General features: G+C 43.8%; 1 long non-coding RNA gene across 1 annotated transcript; it reads left to right on the forward strand.

The window, feature by feature from the left end:
- Positions 1-12,807: 12,807 nt before the first annotated feature.
- On the forward strand, positions 12,808-17,003 carry LOC141087463 (uncharacterized). The gene is made up of 3 exons (XR_012231655.1): positions 12,808-12,941; positions 15,283-15,336; positions 16,887-17,003. It is a non-coding gene; the product is annotated as an uncharacterized lncRNA (long non-coding RNA).
- Positions 17,004-17,610: the final 607 nt, after the last annotated feature.

The following is a 17,610-nucleotide window of genomic DNA, read 5'->3' on the forward strand; positions in this document are numbered from 1 at the left end:
GAATGATTGGAACCAAGCCACCTTCACCAGATACCTGGACTTCACCATCAGGATGGATTCTCACCCTCGCCACACCGGAGATATTCACAAGGTCTTGTATTACCTTCACGAGCCTTCCAACGACTTTCTCCACCAGATATTTGGGTACCGGAATTACATCATCCCCCAAGCCCAGCCAATTCTTAGCTTCCCTTGCCAGCTCTAGACATCAAGCAGCTTTCACATTATTCCGCCTGAACATCTGTTTAGCGTGGAGACATTGCAGATACATATCTGTTAGGACAGCTACCCACTTTGCTGTGTCTTCAATGGTTGATAGTACAACCAAATGCTGAGTCTCAGGTGCCCAGTGCACCCTACACGCTTTGACCACCTTTTTAAAAGTCTCATGCACACCTTCACCGGTACAGGCTTCTTGCACGTCTTCGGGTACCTCGATCACGCACTTCAAGATCGTCGGCTTGCTCTCTTCCTGGACAGATGGCTTCGGCTTTACAGTTGTCTCGACTGGGTGACTGTCTTCTTCAGCTCTTAGCTCAAAATCTACATGAGATTTTACCTCTTCGAGACCCCTTGCCAAGATGAGCACTGGCAGTTCTATTTTGTTATCACTTGGGCTCGGCTGCTGTAAGTCTTCCACCACCACATTCTCCCGCAGAAGACCTCGTACTGTTTCTTTGAGCACTTCTACCTCTTCTCTGAGGGTCTTATTCAGACTTTGCCACGTTGACGGTGACCTTTGAGCTCAGAGACTTCCTTCTCCAGCTCATCTACTCTGTGCTCCATTTCTCTCTTAGAGCCACAGTCACCCCCAGAGTCTGACTCATCCCCATCAGCCGAGTAAACCCTCCAGTTACCCTCCAACCGTGTGTCCGCTCCAGTCATCTTATCTACCACCTCACCAATCGTCATGTCACGAGTAGAGTTGAGCGAAACTGATCGGCCAAATTCAGAATCCGCTGTCTTTGGCTAAAGTTGGGTTTCGCCGATCGAAACCCGACCACAGCGTGAGGTCGTCCATGAGGTTGCCGCCTTGAATGCCAAAGTCGCGCTACCCACAATGGTTCCAGCACCTTTTCTCATCCAATCATCAAGGATGCACACTGTGGGCAATTCCATAACATAGGCAGCGGCCCTCACCATGTTAGAGAAGGGCATTCAAGTGATTGGCTGGCTTTGTGTGGCGTCACAGTGCCTATAAAAGGCCGTGACCGCCGACCACCATCTTACTTCTGCCGAAGCATAGGGAGAGGTTGCTCGTTCTCAAAAGAGAGAATGTTTAGGCAGGCCAAAAAAAAAAAATTGCTTCTGCTGATAGCGAATGTCACTGTGCAACCCAACAGTGTAGTGTGCAGTGACAGGGGAGGATATATTTGTGTACAGCAGCTCTGTTGGTTATTAGGCTGCCTTATATGGCTCCCTGATAGCTGCATTGCTGTTTGCACACTGCTGTGCAGAGTGCTTTTTTAAAAGCAAAAATCCTTTTATTCCTTTTTTTCTGCACAGTAGATACTGAGCGTAATTTTTTTCACACACCATATAGAGGTGTACTCTCCTCACACACTACTGTGTATCGGCTGGTATCACGGACAAATACATGCTATATGTGTGTGACTCCGTAAAAAAATACACGGAGATTAACATTTTTCCATACATACACCGTTATAGAGGTGTCCGATTCTCAAACAGTATCGGATATCTGGTGTTCTTATTCCGATCACATCGACACAGAGTCAGCGTGTGTGTGTGACACTCCATAAATAAATATACGGACATTTCCATTTCTCTATGCACCATATAGAGGTGTCCGATTCTCAAACAGTGTCGGATATCTGGTGTTCTTATTACGGTCACATCTACACATAGTCAGCGTGTGTGTGTGACACTCCATAAATACATATACGGACATTTCCTTTTCTTTATACACCGTATTGAGCAGTCCGATTCTCAAACAGTATCGGATATCTGGTGTTCTTATTACGGTCACATCTACACAGAGTCAGCATGTGTGTGTGTGACACTCCATAAATACATAGAATCATAGAATCATAGAATCGTAGAGTTGGAAGGGACCTCCTGGGCCATCTGGTCCAACCCCCTGCTCAAAGCAGGATTCGCTAAATCATCCCAGTCAGATGTCTGTCCAGCCTCTGTTTGAAGACTTCCATTGAAGGAGAACTCACCACTTCTCGTGGCAGCTTGTTCCACTCATTGATCACTCTAACTGTCAAAAAGTTTTTTCTAACATCTAATCTGTGTCTCCTCCCATTCAGTTTCATCCCATTGCTTCTAGTCTTTCCTTGTGCAAATGAGAATAAAGTTGATCCTTCTACAATGTGACAGCCCTTTAGATATTTGTAGACAGCTATTAAGTCTCCTCTCAGTCTTCGCTTTTCCAAACTAAACAATCCCAAATCCTGCAACCTTTCCTCATAAGACAGGGCTTGCAGACCGGTCACCATTCTGGTTGCTCTTTTCTGAACTTGCTCCAGTTTGTTGATGTCTTTTTTAAAATGTGGTGCCCAAAACTGGACACAATATTCCAGATGAGGTCTGACCAAAGAGGAGTAGAGGGAAATAATGACTTCACGTGATCTAGACTGTATGCTTCTGTTAATACATCCTAGAATTGCATTTGCCTTCTTTGCTGCTGCATCACACTGTTGACTCATATTCAGTCTGTGATCTATTAGTATACCCAAATCTTTTTCACATGTGCTGTTGCTTAGGCCTATTCCTCCCATTCTGTATATGCTTTTTTCATTTTTATTGCCCAGATGTATATACAGACTTTTCCATTTCTCTATACACCGTATTGAGCTGTCCGATTATCAAACAGTATCGGATATCTGGTGCTCTTATTATTTCATTCCGTAATTGCATATACGGAGATTTACAGTTTCACCAACAACGTATACAGCTGTACACCTCTGATACAGTACCGTATATCTGCTTGTTGAATTACGGTGAAATACATAGTGGGTGAGCGTCTGTGACTCGCAAAATATATACAGAGATTTCACTTCTTACATACCCCTTACACAGCTGTACGCTATTTATACAGTACCATTTCTCTGCTAGTATTTTTGGTACATTTTCAGAAACATGAGGAAGTCTGGTGGAAGAGGCTGCAGACATGGGCGGAGGGGCGCAGCTGGTACTGATGGTGGTGATGGTGGTAGTGCATCGGCTGGTTCTGGCAAAAGCACAATAGCAGCTAAGGCAGGAGGTGTTGAGCCTACGTCATCATCTGGCACAAGAAGGCCTTTAAGGTTTCCTGTTGTGAGTTCATTTTTCCCTTCACCATTGAGGTCTGATGAACTCCCTCCTCTGGTGAAGGAAGGTAGTGAGACTGATTACCAAACACCTGGGCAGCTAGATGATAACTGGGTGGCTGGAATTGAGGACTGGATATAAGGCTGCCGACGCCCTTCTTCCTGGCTGGTGATTTTCCTGCTGGATTCTTGGAAACCAGTCGGATTCCTGCGTCTCAAAGCTAAGTTTTTCTGCTCTGCTTTGTACTCTTCAGTTTTGTTTTTGTTTTGCCTTGTTTTTTGGGAGTTCTGCCATCCCTGGCCGAGGGTGAGCTGAATTCCATTTTTGTCTCTGATCTGTTGATCTTTTGCTCTGTCTTCAGAATATACCTGAGTGCTGATATAGTCTTTTGAAGCCTAGCGACTTCAGGGCCTGTTTTTCCTATCAGTCGGTTGGCTCATTTTGATAGGGTTTTTGCGGATGGCAGACAGCAGCTTTCCTATCCTGTCCTATGTAGTTAGCTTGGGCCCCATCATTTGCTCAACCTATCTTTCTATCTGTGTTAGTGTTTTCATCTTGCTTCACCGTCATTATATGTTGGGGGCTGCCTATTGCTTTGGGGTCTGCTCTGGGGCAGTTTAGTTTTTCCCCTTTCTGTCTTTAGGCTATGTAGCTCTCCGGCTGTGATCGAGGGGTCTAGGGCACCGTAGGAAATCCCCAAGGCAACTGCTAGTTGTTGTGGATAGGATCAGGGGTCTGCAATCCGATAGCTGCCAACCTCTCTGGTTTTTCTGGACTTAGCTGGTATTTTGTTTTTTCCTCCTTTGGTGACTCATCATAACAGTTCCCTTTTCTGGGATTAGGTAAACCGCTTTTAAAGCCGGAGCATTAGGAACAGGTTTTGGCTTACATTGCCGAAACAGCCTCCAGCTCTATTGCCTCCTCTTCTGAAGTTACAAAAACTGCAAACACAGAGTCATCAGTGCAGGCCTCTGGTCAGGAACAACACCTTTCCTTGTGTCCTTCACCCACACCAAAAGTGAAAGATGCTGCAGCACACACTTAAGATTACTCCATGGAACTCTTTTCACATACCATTCCTGGGTTATCAAGTCAAATCCTGAATTCCCCAGTCCAAGATGAATCTGACATGGAGTGCACTGATGCACAGCCACTGCTAGATGAATATGCTGGTACATTCACCCACAGCACTACATTGCCCTCGCAGTCTACTGAGCCCGAATCAGACCCTGATGAAACTCAGGTGCCCCTTCCCGCATACTATACCACCTTACACGGTGACACAGAGGAAGGTACAGAGGAAGGTGCAGATGACATTGAAGACAAGGTCATGGATGACCCAGTTGTTGACCCGGATTGGCATCCATTGGGGGAAGAGGGTGCTGGTGACAATAGGTCAGAACAGGAGAAGGATCCGCAGCAGGCATCGTCATCACAGCAGCGGTTATCCAGCAGGCCCGTAGCTGTCAAAAAACTTGGCAAGAAAACTAAAAGAGTTGCAGGACAGCTTGGCCAGACGGTCAAATTTAGCACAGCGTGCAAGCCCTGAAAATTTGTACCATAGTAGGAAGAGTGCAGTGTGGCACTTTTTTTAACAAAATCCTATTGATGAGGCAAAGGTTATCTGTAAGAAGTGCAGAAGGACCTTTAGCCGAGGGAAAAATCTACGAAATTTGAATACCATGTTGCATGCTTAGACATTTAACCAACATGCACTTGCAAGCATGGACGGACTACAAAACCTCAGGTAGCACATGTGCACCTGCTCTGACTCAAGTTAGCCGGCAACACTCCATCGCTTCCCCCACTGTAAGGCCACCACTAAGCACACCACCATCAAGAAATGTTGAGGTGTCGTCGCTAGGCCAAAGCAGTCAGGCAATCACAATATTTTCGCGAGGAAACACTGAATCTAGGCCATCAACACCCTCACCATCACCAACCCCTTCTCAGTCCATCATGTCCAATGCTAGTTCCCCCATATGCAGCTCTCAAGTCCAGCTCACCCTACCAGACACTCTGAGTAGGACAAGAAAGTACTCATCCTCTCATCCGTGTACTCTGGCTTTGAACGCCTACATTGCCAAACTGATCTCATTAGAGATGATGCCCTTCCGTTTGGTAGAAAGCAAATCTTTCCGAGAGCTCATGGCCTATGCTATCCCACGCTATGACCTACCCAGTCGGCACTTCTTTTCTCGAAAAGCCATCCCTGCCCTCCACTGCATGTGAAAGACCGCATTGTCCATGCACTAAAACAATCAGTGAGTGGAAAGGAGCACCTCACAACAGATGCATGGACTAGTAGGCATGGCCAGGGCCATTACGTGTCCATCACTGCGCACTGGGTTAATGTGGTGGATGCAGGCTCCACAAGGGACAGCGGCGGTGGAACAGTGCTGCCTAGCCCACAGTATAGGAAACAGTTGGCTGTAGGCGTTCGACCCTCCTCCTTCTACTCCTCCTCCAGAAGCGAAAGCTGTTATGATTGAGTCACCGTAGGAGGCAAAAACAGAACTGCTAGCTAAGTCCAGAAAACCAGAGAGGTTGGCAGCTATCGGATTGCAGACCCCTGATCCTATCACAACAACTAACAGTAGCCGTGGGGGGTTCCTACGATGCCCTAGACCCCTCGATCACAGTCGGAGAATTAAATAGGCCTAAAGAAAGAAAGGGGAAATCTAAACTGCCCCAGAGCAGACCCCAAAGCAATAGGCAGCCCCCAACAAATAATGATGGTGAAGCAAGATGAAAACACTAACACAGACAGAAAGATAGACTGAGCAAAGACGGGGCCCAAACTACCTAGATAGGAAAGGACAGGAAGGCTGCTGTCTGCAATCAGTGAAAAACCCTATGAAAATAAGAGCCAACAGACTGACAGTGAAAAAGGCCCTGAAGACGCTAGGCTTCAAAAAAAGCTATGTCAGTACTCAGGAATATTCTGAAGACAGAGCAACCGGCAAAAGGAGATTCAGCTCATCCCAGCAGGGAATGGCAGAATCCAGAAAAGCAAGGAAAACAAAAACAAAACATAAATGCAAACAGGCAAAGCAGAAAACTTAGCTTTAGGGAAGCAGGAATCAGACTGGTGTCCTAGAAGTCCACAGAGAAATCACCCGCAGGGCAGAAGGGCATCGGCAGCCTTATATCCAGTCAGTGACTCCACTCAGCCAGTCATCCTCAATAGACTCAGGTGCCTGATAATCAGGCTCATTACCTTCCTTTACCAGAATAGTGAGTTTACCAGACCTCAGTGGCGAAGGGGAAAATGAACTCATAACAGTACCTCCCCCTTGAGGAGGGGTCACCGAGCCCTCAACCACGCCACCAGGGCGATCAGGGTGAGCCCGATGAAAGGCACGCACCAATCTTTTGGCATGAATATCAGAGGCAGAGACCCAGGAATTATCCTCCTGACCATAACCCTTCCACTTAACCAAATACTGGAGTCTCCGTCTAGCCAGACGGGAATCCAGTATTTTCTCTACCTCATATTCCATGTTACCTTCAACCAATACAGGGTCTGGAGGTGCCACCCCAGGAACAACTGGTACAACAAACCTCTTCAACAAGGACTTATGGAACACATTATGGATTTTAAATGTGACAGGAAGAGCCAAACGAAAAGAGACCGGATTAATAATCTCCAAAATCTTGTAAGGTCCAATAAATCTAGGCTTAAACTTAGGAGAAGCCACCTTCATAGCAATATTTTTTGATGATAACCACACCATATCACCAATCTTAAACTGGGGACCAATGGTCCTATGTCGATTGGAAAACCGCTGGGCCTTTTCCTGGGAGAGAGATAACTTATCCACCACTTGGTCCCAGATCTGGTGCATTCTCTCAACCACAGTGTCAACACCTGGGCAGGCAGAAGGCTCCACCTGCCCTGAAGAAAATCGAGGATGAAACCCAAAGTTACAAAAAAAAGGTGACATCAAAGTGGCAGAACTAGCTCTATTATTTAAAGCAAATTCGGCCAAGGGCAAAAATGAAACCCAATCATCCTGATCAGCGGAAATAAAACATCTCAAATACGACTCCAAGGTCTGGTTTGTTCTCTCTGTCTGCCCATTGGTCTGAGGGTGAAAAGCAGAGGAGAAGGACAACTGAATTCCCAGCTTGGAACAGAAAGTCCTCCAAAATCTAGACACAAACTGAACTCCTCTGTCAGATACAATGTTCCCAGGAATCCCGTGCAAGCGAACCACCTGTTGCAAAAACAGAGGCACCAACTCAGAGGAAGATGGCAACTTAGGGCGTGGTACAAGATGAACCATCTTAGAGAACCTATCACAAATCACCCAAATAACAGTCATTCTTTGAGAGACCGGCATATCAGAGATGAAATCCATTGAAATATGGGTCCATGGCCTCCTGGGGACCGGCAAAGGCATCAACAACCCACTAGAGCGAGAACAAGATTTAGACCGGGAGCAAGTCCCACAGGACTGCACAAAATTCCTGACATCATGAGACAAGGTGGGCCACCAAAAAGAGCGACTCACCAGATCTCTAGTACCAAAAATACCTGGATGACCAGCCAATGCAGAGCAATGAACTTCAGACATCACTCTCTTCTTCCACTGGTCAGGAACATACAACTTTCCACTGGGACAACGCTCAGGTTTGTCCTCCTGGAACTCTTGCAGAGCAAGTCTCAAATCGGGCGAGATGGCAGAAAGAACTACCCCTTCGCCTAAGATGGTAGCAGGCTTGGTCACCACAGGAGAATCAGCAAAGAAACTCCTAGAGAGGGCGTCTGCCTTGACATTCTTAGTTCCAGGAAGAAAAGAGACCACAAAATCAAAACGTGTAAAAAACAAGGCCCACCTAGCCTGTCTAGGGTTCAAGCATTTAGCCGACTCTAGGTAAATCAAATTCTTGTGGTCAGTGAGGACCACAACTTGATGTTTAGCTCCCTCCAACCAATGTCTCCACTCCTCAAATGCCCACTTCATGGCGAACAGTTCCCGATTCCCCACATCATAGTTACGTTCAGATGGAGAGAACTTTCGGGAAAAGAAAGCACAGGGATTCATTTTAGATGTTTCAGGATCCTTTTGGGACAAAACAGCTCCTGCACCAATCTCAGAAGCATCCACCTCTACCTGGAACGGGAGTGAGACATCAGGTTGCCGCAAAACCGGGGCGGAGGTAAATCTTCGCTTCAGCTCCTGAAAGGAAGCAACAGCCTCCGGAGACCAATTCAACACATCAGCACCCTTCTTAGTCAGATCAGTCAATGGCTTGGCAATACTAGAAAATTTTGCTATGAATTTCCGATAAAAATTAGCAAAACCCAAAAACTTCTGGAGGGCCTTCAAAGAAGTGGGCTGAACCCAATCATAAATGGCCTGTACCTTGGCCGGGTCCATTTCAATAGTTGACGGAGACAAAATAAATCCCAAAAATGAAATCCTCTGTACTTTTTTTTTTAAACACAATTCTTTCCTGCTATTGAGTACCCTAGGATCTGCGGTATGGCGGGTGATTCTGTTATGATTGAGTCACCGTAGGAGGCAAAAACAGAACTGCTAGCTAAGTCCAGAAAACCAGAGAGGTTGGCAGCTATCGGATTGCAGACCCCTGATCCTATCACAACAACTAACAGTAGCCGTGGGGGGTTCCTACGATGCCCTAGACCCCTCGATCACAGTCGGAGAATTAAATAGGCCTAAAGAAAGAAAGGGGAAATCTAAACTGCCCCAGAGCAGACCCCAAAGCAATAGGCAGCCCCCAACAAATAATGACGGTGAAGCAAGATGAAAACACTAACACAGACAGAAAGATAGACTGAGCAAAGACGGGGCCCAAACTACCTAGATAGGAAAGGACAGGAAGGCTGCTGTCTGCAATCCGTGAAAAACCCTATGAAAATAAGAGCCAACAGACTGACAGGGAAAAAGGCCCTGAAGACGCTAGGCTTCAAAAAAGCTATGTCAGTACTCAGGAATATTCTGAAGACAGAGCAACCGGCAAAAGGAGATTCAGCTCATCCCAGCAGGGAATGGCAGAATCCAGAAAAGCAAGGAAAACAAAAACAAAACATAAATGCAAACAGGCAAAGCAGAAAACTTAGCTTTAGGGAAGCAGGAATCAGACTGGTGTCCTAGAAGTCCACAGAGAAATCACCCGCAGGGCAGAAGGGCGTCGGCAGCCTTATATCCAGTCAGTGACTCCACTCAGCCAGTCATCCTCATTAGACTCAGGTGCCTGATAATCAGGCTCATTACCTTCCTTTACCAGAATAGGGAGTTCACCAGACCTCAGTGACGAAGGGGAAAATGAACTCACAACAGAAAGCTCGTCGACAGAGCGCAGTCGCACGAGCACTCCATCCACATCTGTCAGTGTTGCACACGAGGTGTCCCACTATCAAACAGCTAGTGCTAAGCGGCAGCAGGCTGTTTTAAAAATGATGTCTTTGGGCGACAGTAGACACACCGCAGAGGTACTGGCCGACTACTTGTCATGGCTGGGCAGTCTACATCTTGAGCCAGGCAAGGTAGTCAGTGATAATGGGCGGAATTTTGTGGCAGCCATAGCCCGTTCATAACTCACACATACCTTGCCTGGCTCACACCTTGAACCTGGTGGTGCAGTACTTCCTAAATAATTAGCCAGAGTTAACAGTCCTGCTCCATAAGGTGTGAAGACTGTGCTCGCACATCCGTCGCTCAAACATCCACTCCAGTCATATGAAGAAGCTGCAGCGATCACTCAACCTCCTAAAGCACCACCTAATCATAGACATTGCTACAAGATGGAACTCTACCATGCACATGGTTGAGAGGCTGTGCGAACAGAGGCAGGCTGTAATGCATTTGTGGGAGGATATATGGGCAGGCAGTTTGAGGGCAGACATAGAATTTTCGGGTGTGCAGTGGTCAAAGCTGAAAGACCTCTGTAAAGTCCTTCACTTCAGTGTTTTGAGGAATGCACACGGCTGGTAAGCGCAGACGATGCCATCATAAGCATGAGCATCCCACTTATGCGTCTGCTCATGCAAACTTTGGCGCACATGAAGGATCAGGCATCTGCAGCTGAGGAGCAACAGGAGGAAGAGGAGGAGGAGGGAAGCCTTGATGACAGTCAGCCATTGTCTGGACAGGGAACTGGCGTGGATGAGGTGGAGGAAGAAGAGGAAGATGAGGAGGAGGATGAGGGGATGATTATTTTGGGGAGGAGGACGCTTCTCAGGGGGCAAGAGAACATGTGGGTAGAGATGAGCGACTTTGCCTTTTTTAGGGTCGAGTCGGGTTTCATGAAACCCGATTTTCGCAAAAGTCGGGTTGAACAAAATCAGCCGACTATAGGGAAAAGTCGGAGGCCGACTGAAACACGAAACTCAATGCAAGTCAATGGGGAAGTAAAGTCGGCAGGGAGTGGAGGACAGTAAACATACCTATAGTGCCCATTTCAATGCCAAAAACATCAATTCTTATTACTGAAGCTTGTCAACCTTAATTTACGTCATAATAATAGATACGCGTTGAAAACTGGTGGTTATTTGGCTAAAGTTGTGGGGGGACACAAAAAAGTGTATGAGAATCCGAGAGAATGAAAAAATCTCTATAATACATATAAGATTGGGACTAAGTATAGTTTAAATAAAAACCTTTATTATTAATAGGCAGTACATAACACAGTACAAATTAAAAACAATCCATCATAGAGCAAAACAAAATAAAGGCCCAACACATATGGGTATAATCTATTCGTACAAAATATCTCAATATTTTAGCAGTAAAACCCATACAGAATATTATACAAATACATATATAGCAAAAATACATACCGGAGAGTAGCCCTAAATATAGTCGTACTGTCGAGGTAGCTATTTAGGGAGGGCTAAATTAACCCTTCACGGTTGAGCCAGTGATTTCCAAATTATTCCAGTGTTGCTAGCAACTCAAATGATCACACGGAGACTGGGGTCTCTGTACGGGAGGATCGAGGCAGATCACTAAGCCCCTTTATTTTAGTCACATCTTTTATAATCTTTTGCTTAATTATGCAAGGTTCTCAAGTACCAATAGCATCATTTCACTTTGTAAGCCAATAATATTGCAAGAAAACCGGAAACCACATATATGTCCGTACCTAAATAGTGTAGAAAGTAGTATAATGGCATATTCTTCAGAGTTTTACACCCCCGCCTCCCTTATCTTATACAGATGGGAAAAGTCTGGTTTCATGACAGCCCATGCCAATTACAAAAATTTATCTTACAACAACAAAAACGGAGAAACGAAACCTTACAGAGAAATGGAGAAGTGAAACTTAAGCTCTGATTTTAGTATTAACCCTTCACATTCCCCCCTAGATAAATTTTTTTAACACATATGCAGCATCAGAGGTGCTATCCCAAGCTAACAGCTTGAGGGGTACTGGTCTTCACATGACTTATGCCGTGTTACCAGTCATAGGTAATACAGATGGTTAGCACTCGGCCAGAGGGTTCGAGTTCGCGGTGCCAGTGAGAAGGAACGGATAGTCCCAGAATCGCATAAACAATGTATAGTCACTGCACACGCTGATTGTACTTAATGTGAAGTAAATTTATTGCTTGACAGTGAGGAAGCGACATCAAACGACGTTTCGGCCACATCGGCCTTTATCACAAAGTCGCTGTAATAAAATACATACATAAAAATATCAAAAAATTGTAAACTTTATACAAAATATATACACATAGTATCCAGAGAGCATGGAATATAAGCACTAGAGTTATTTAGAAAGATGTGGAGACATCGAACACGTGAAACTGAGAGATAACGCGGTAGATAAGAAACATGAAGGAGCGTGGTCATACCCTTTTCAATTGGATGTAGGGTCTGTTTTCACCAAATCGATAGTGTCACTGCTAGGCATAAATGAGTTGATAGCATATTCTGTAAGTAGGGATAGATGAACATATCGTTAGGGTGACATAAATAAAGAAAAAAATAAAAAAATAAAAAATAAAAAATAAAATATAAAATAAAAAATAGGAATAAGAATGAAAATAAAAATAAAAATAAAAAATAAAAAATAAAGAGTAAAAAATGAAAATAGATCAAGTACTGAACTGGGTGTCTGGAGGACAGATGGATAAAACAGATTAACCAGCATAAGTGGCGTAGCTAGTTGTATACAAAAAAGACAGTGAGGGACTGTAAAAATATGCCCAGGTATCTAGCTGTCCAGACAAAAGCTGTATTCTATTTAGGGAAAACCAAGAAATATACCAAAGTTGCCGCTAAATCCTGTTCCTTGAAGAGGTGGTGGACTGGTAAATATGCCACTGCTAAACAAAGAAAAAGGGGGTACATTAGAGATGTGGCAGGATTGGTGGTCCTGGATTGGGACCATACAAAAGTTGGTGATGCAGCGGTGGTCCTGGGTAGGGACCATGGTAAGGTTGGTGGTACAGCAGTGGTCCCAATGGGACAGTACTTACTATTATTAGTGGCGGTTACTATTTACTTACTATCCAGTTGTAAATAGTAACCAGTTACTTACTATCCAGTTGGCGGTTCTTCACCAGGATCCGGGAGCGACACTGGCAGCACCTCTCTTTCCAGAGTTCCTTTTTAGGTCAAAACGCACGCCAACAAGGCGGTCGAGGAGGAGGGGAACAAAATCGCCAGATGACTCTTCGGTCGCAACAGGTAGGAGTCCAAACTTAATTGTAAATATCTCTGATTACTCCCTTTCTCCTTTAGAATTTAAAGTGCTAAACCTAGGACTCTCATTCTGTCCAACACCAAGATGGGATGCTTTCCAATTAGAGAAAGACCTACAACAATTTTACCGCAACATTAGATTAAAGGTACATTTTGAAGATTCTTCAACAAGGGTAGCCAACAGCATAGCTCCAGATTCCAATCGGGTCATTAGCCCCTCGATTACAATTGACACCTTAGGACTACACAACCCAAGTAGCTTTATGCCTCCCAAAACCAATCATGCAGTTGAGACTTTTATAGACCTTCTTGACAGGGATATTAAACAGACCATCCATGACCAACGATTGGGCCTACTTCCCGTCCGCCATAATTTATCACCTGTTGAAAAACAAGCTATCTCATCCTTGAGGGACAATCCAAACATCATTATAAAACCGGCAGACAAAGGAGGAGCAATCGTTGTCATGAACAAGAATCAATACGTGACCGAAATTCAGAGACAACTCTCGGATACCAACACATACAGGAAAGTTCATACTGACCCGACATTCCAAATACGTAGGAAAATAGACCAAATTCTTGACAAACATATGCAGCTTAAGACCATAGATGCAAAGACTAGAACATTTCTGACAAACCAACATCCCATAACCCCGGTACTCTACACCCTCCCCAAAATCCACAAAAACCTACACAACCCTCCTGGACGTCCAATAGTAGCTTCCACGGACTCCATCCTCAATCCTTTATCCATTTTTCTAGAGAAAATATTAACTCCATTTACTCACACCACTAAATCTTTTATTTTGGACACAGGCGATTTCCTGAATAAGATTTGTTCCATTAATTCCGTTTCACCCAGCAGCATTCTCTGCACCTTTGATGTCAACAGTCTATACACATCAATAACACATGATAAAGGTATAGAGGCAGTCAGACTAACTCTCATGGAAGCTAATACTGCACCGGACACACAGGCTTTGTGTTTGGACCTTCTAAATATAGTCTTACGGGAAAACTTCTTCCGATTCCAGGATGATTTTTTCATCCAGACATGCGGCACCGCGATGGGCTCTAATGTAGCCCCCGCATACGCAAATCTTTACATGGATAAGTTTGAACGAGACTACATTTACGCCAATCCACTTTTCCAGGAATTTGCCACAGTGTGGCTTCGCTACATTGATGATATTTTTTGCATATGGGGTGGGGACTCAACTAGCCTTTCTAAATTCTATGATACCATCAACAATGCCAGGCATGAGCTGAAATTTACAATGTCCCACAACCTGGAATCAATCAGTTTTTTGGATACTAGGGTCAAAAAAGATGCACAAGGAACACTGTCATCCGATCTTTACACTAAACCCACCGATTGCAATAATCTCCTTCTGTATGACAGTTGTCATCCAAGGTCCACCCGTAATAGTCTCCCACGATCACAGTTTAAAAGGATTACCAGGATTGTATCAGATCCTTCGACTAGAGACCTCAGATTACAAGAAATGTCTGATAGATTTGAATCTAGGCATTATCCATCTACACTTCTAGCTTCTGAGATGACTAAAGCACGGATTGACCCCGACACCACCAGAACCACAACAATCAAACCACCCAGACTCCCATTCGTCCATGGTCACCACCCGTCCATGCAAAGAATACATAATCTCATCCACAAACATTGGCCTCTATTGACCAGATCCTATCCTAGGATTAACCTCTTTAAATCCCCACCATTGATGTGCCTGAGGAGACCTCAAAATCTTAAGGACAAGCTTGTCCGGGCTGACCTGGGTACCTCCAGTCACATCAATACACATACTCTAACAGGACAAAAGAGAACTGGTACATTCCCTTGCCTAAACTGCATGAGCTGTTCCAATATCATCAAAGGCAGTGAGATAGTCCACCCACGTTCTGGCAAATCCTATCCAATTAGGGATTACTTCACTTGTGAAACTAACTTCGTCGTTTACATTATCAAATGTCCATGTGGTTTATTGTACGTGGGTGAAACCACCCAGGCAATCAGGGACAGAATATCCAGTCACAAGTCTACGATTAGATGCGAGAAAACATGGCTCCCTCTTCCTGCCCATTTCAAGGAATCCCGACACAACGTATCACAACTACGGTTCCAAATTATTGAAAAAGTCCCTAGACCCAAAAGAGGTGGGAACCATGTTCGCCTTTTAAAGCAACGGGAGACATTCTGGATCTACACACTAGACACCTTACATCCGAGGGGTCTCAATCGAGAAATCGATTGGCTAATCTAATAATTTTTATAAAAATTTATTTTTTTCTCTTCCTCTTTCCCTAGACCCATTGATTGGTTGCCTTCTTGAGTCTCCCCTTTTTACATCTAACCCAAGCGGTAAGATAATGAAACATAATGTGTTTTTGTTTTTTGTTTTTTCTTTTTCTTTTTTGTTTTTGTTTGTTTTTTCTTTTTCTTTTTCAAGTTTGCAAAAAAGTTTTCCACAACCCCAACCCCCCTCCCTTTTTTTCCCTTCCTCTGTTTGAAGGCATTTTGCTGTACAATTTATTTTCACCTTTTCTTTACAAATTTGGTCTTTTTATTTACTTTTCAAAAAAATTTTTCTCCCCTTATTTTTTGTTCCTTGCAGGTTTTTTTCCCCCCCTTTTTTTCCCTTTTTTTTCCCTTTTTTTTCTTCTTTTCTTTTTTTCTTTTTTTCCCCCCTTGTTCCTTTTTCTCTTTATTTTTTATTTTCTTATTTTTATTTTTTATTTTTTATTTTTTACTTTTTATTTTTTATTTTTTATTTTCTACTATTCTCATTTTATATCTTTATTTTTCCCTTTATTATTTTTCCTTCTTTATTTTTCCTTTTTTCTAATCTTCATAATTCATTTGATTTGAGTTCATAACCTTCTCCATTCTCTCCCCTAGGTCTGACATCACTCTTTTCATTTCTTTTATTTTTTATTTTTTATGTTTGTTTAAGTTTGGACTCCTACGCAATTCAAATGCTGTATATTTACATGTATGATTTGCAATAATACTGTTCGTTTATATTTGTTTCCATATGTTAATTGCCCAGTCTCTTTATATATAGCACACTGCACCTCCCCCCCTGATGCGTGTGTCCCACTCAGAGCTACAGCAGTCTCTGCATGGCCTCATTAGGTTTTCTTTGATTGCGCTCTACTGCGCATGTGTGAACAGCCAGCGCTATCTTTTTGGTGGGGATCACTGTGAGACACTACGGCAGTGCTCCAATGCACACGCCCCGGCGTCTGATGTCACTTCCGGTCACATGACCGGACCAGACAGGATAAAAAGCACAGCCTGTGATCCAGCGCTCACTCACTGCTCTGGCACCATTGTGCTGACTTCACACTCCACTGAGCCACCAATAATAGTAAGTACTGTCCCATTGGGACCACTGCTGTACCACCAACCTTACCATGGTCCCTACCCAGGACCACCGCTGCATCACCAACTTTTGTATGGTCCCAATCCAGGACCACCAATCCTGCCACATCTCTAATGTACCCCCTTTTTCTTTGTTTAGCAGTGGCATATTTACCAGTCCACCACCTCTTCAAGGAACAGGATTTAGCGGCAACTTTGGTATATTTCTTGGTTTTCCCTAAATAGAATACAGCTTTTGTCTGGACAGCTAGATACCTGGGCATATTTTTACAGTCCCTCACTGTCTTTTTTGTATACAACTAGCTACGCCACTTATGCTGGTTAATCTGTTTTATCCATCTGTCCTCCAGACACCCAGTTCAGTACTTGATCTATTTTCATTTTTTACTCTTTATTTTTTATTTTTTATTTTTATTTTTATTTTCATTCTTATTCCTATTTTTTATTTTATATTTTATTTTTTATTTTTTTATTTTTTTCTTTATTTATGTCACCCTAACGATATGTTCATCTATCCCTACTTACAGAATATGCTATCAACTCATTTATGCCTAGCAGTGACACTATCGATTTGGTGAAAACAGACCCTACATCCAATTGAAAAGGGTATGACCACGCTCCTTCATGTTTCTTATCTACCGCGTTATCTCTCAGTTTCACGTGTTCGATGTCTCCACATCTTTCTAAATAACTCTAGTGCTTATATTCCATGCTCTCTGGATACTATGTGTATATATTTTGTATAAAGTTTACAATTTTTTGATATTTTTATGTATGTATTTTATTACAGCGACTTTGTGATAAAGGCCGATGTGGCCGAAACGTCGTTTGATGTCGCTTCCTCACTGTCAAGCAATAAATTTACTTCACATTAAGTACAATCAGCGTGTGCAGTGACTATACATTGTTTATGCGATTCTGGGACTATCCGTTCCTTCTCACTGGCACCGCGAACTCGAACCCTCTGGCCGAGTGCTAACCATCTGTATTACCTAGTATCAGTTTTCTTTGGTTATTAGCACCGACCCAGTATCCATGACGTCTGAAACATTTATGTACGATGATGCACTAGGATCAACAATTTTATCTAAAATCAGATCTGGCTCAGATTTTCTTCACGTTCCCAGTAGGGACATCAAGACGAGAGACTGGGAGAAAGAAAAGAAAAGACTCATAGCTTATGATCTACACTGCGCCACGTTGGGCGAATACCATCGACAAGGGAAGATACCCCGCGGGCTTCGTAGCCAC

The sequence above is a fragment of the Dendrobates tinctorius genome, unplaced genomic scaffold (genome assembly GCF_039654945.1).
Source record: "Dendrobates tinctorius isolate UK_male_01 unplaced genomic scaffold, ASM3965494v1 ptg000033l, whole genome shotgun sequence".
Classification (NCBI taxonomy): Eukaryota; Metazoa; Chordata; class Amphibia; order Anura; family Dendrobatidae; genus Dendrobates; species Dendrobates tinctorius.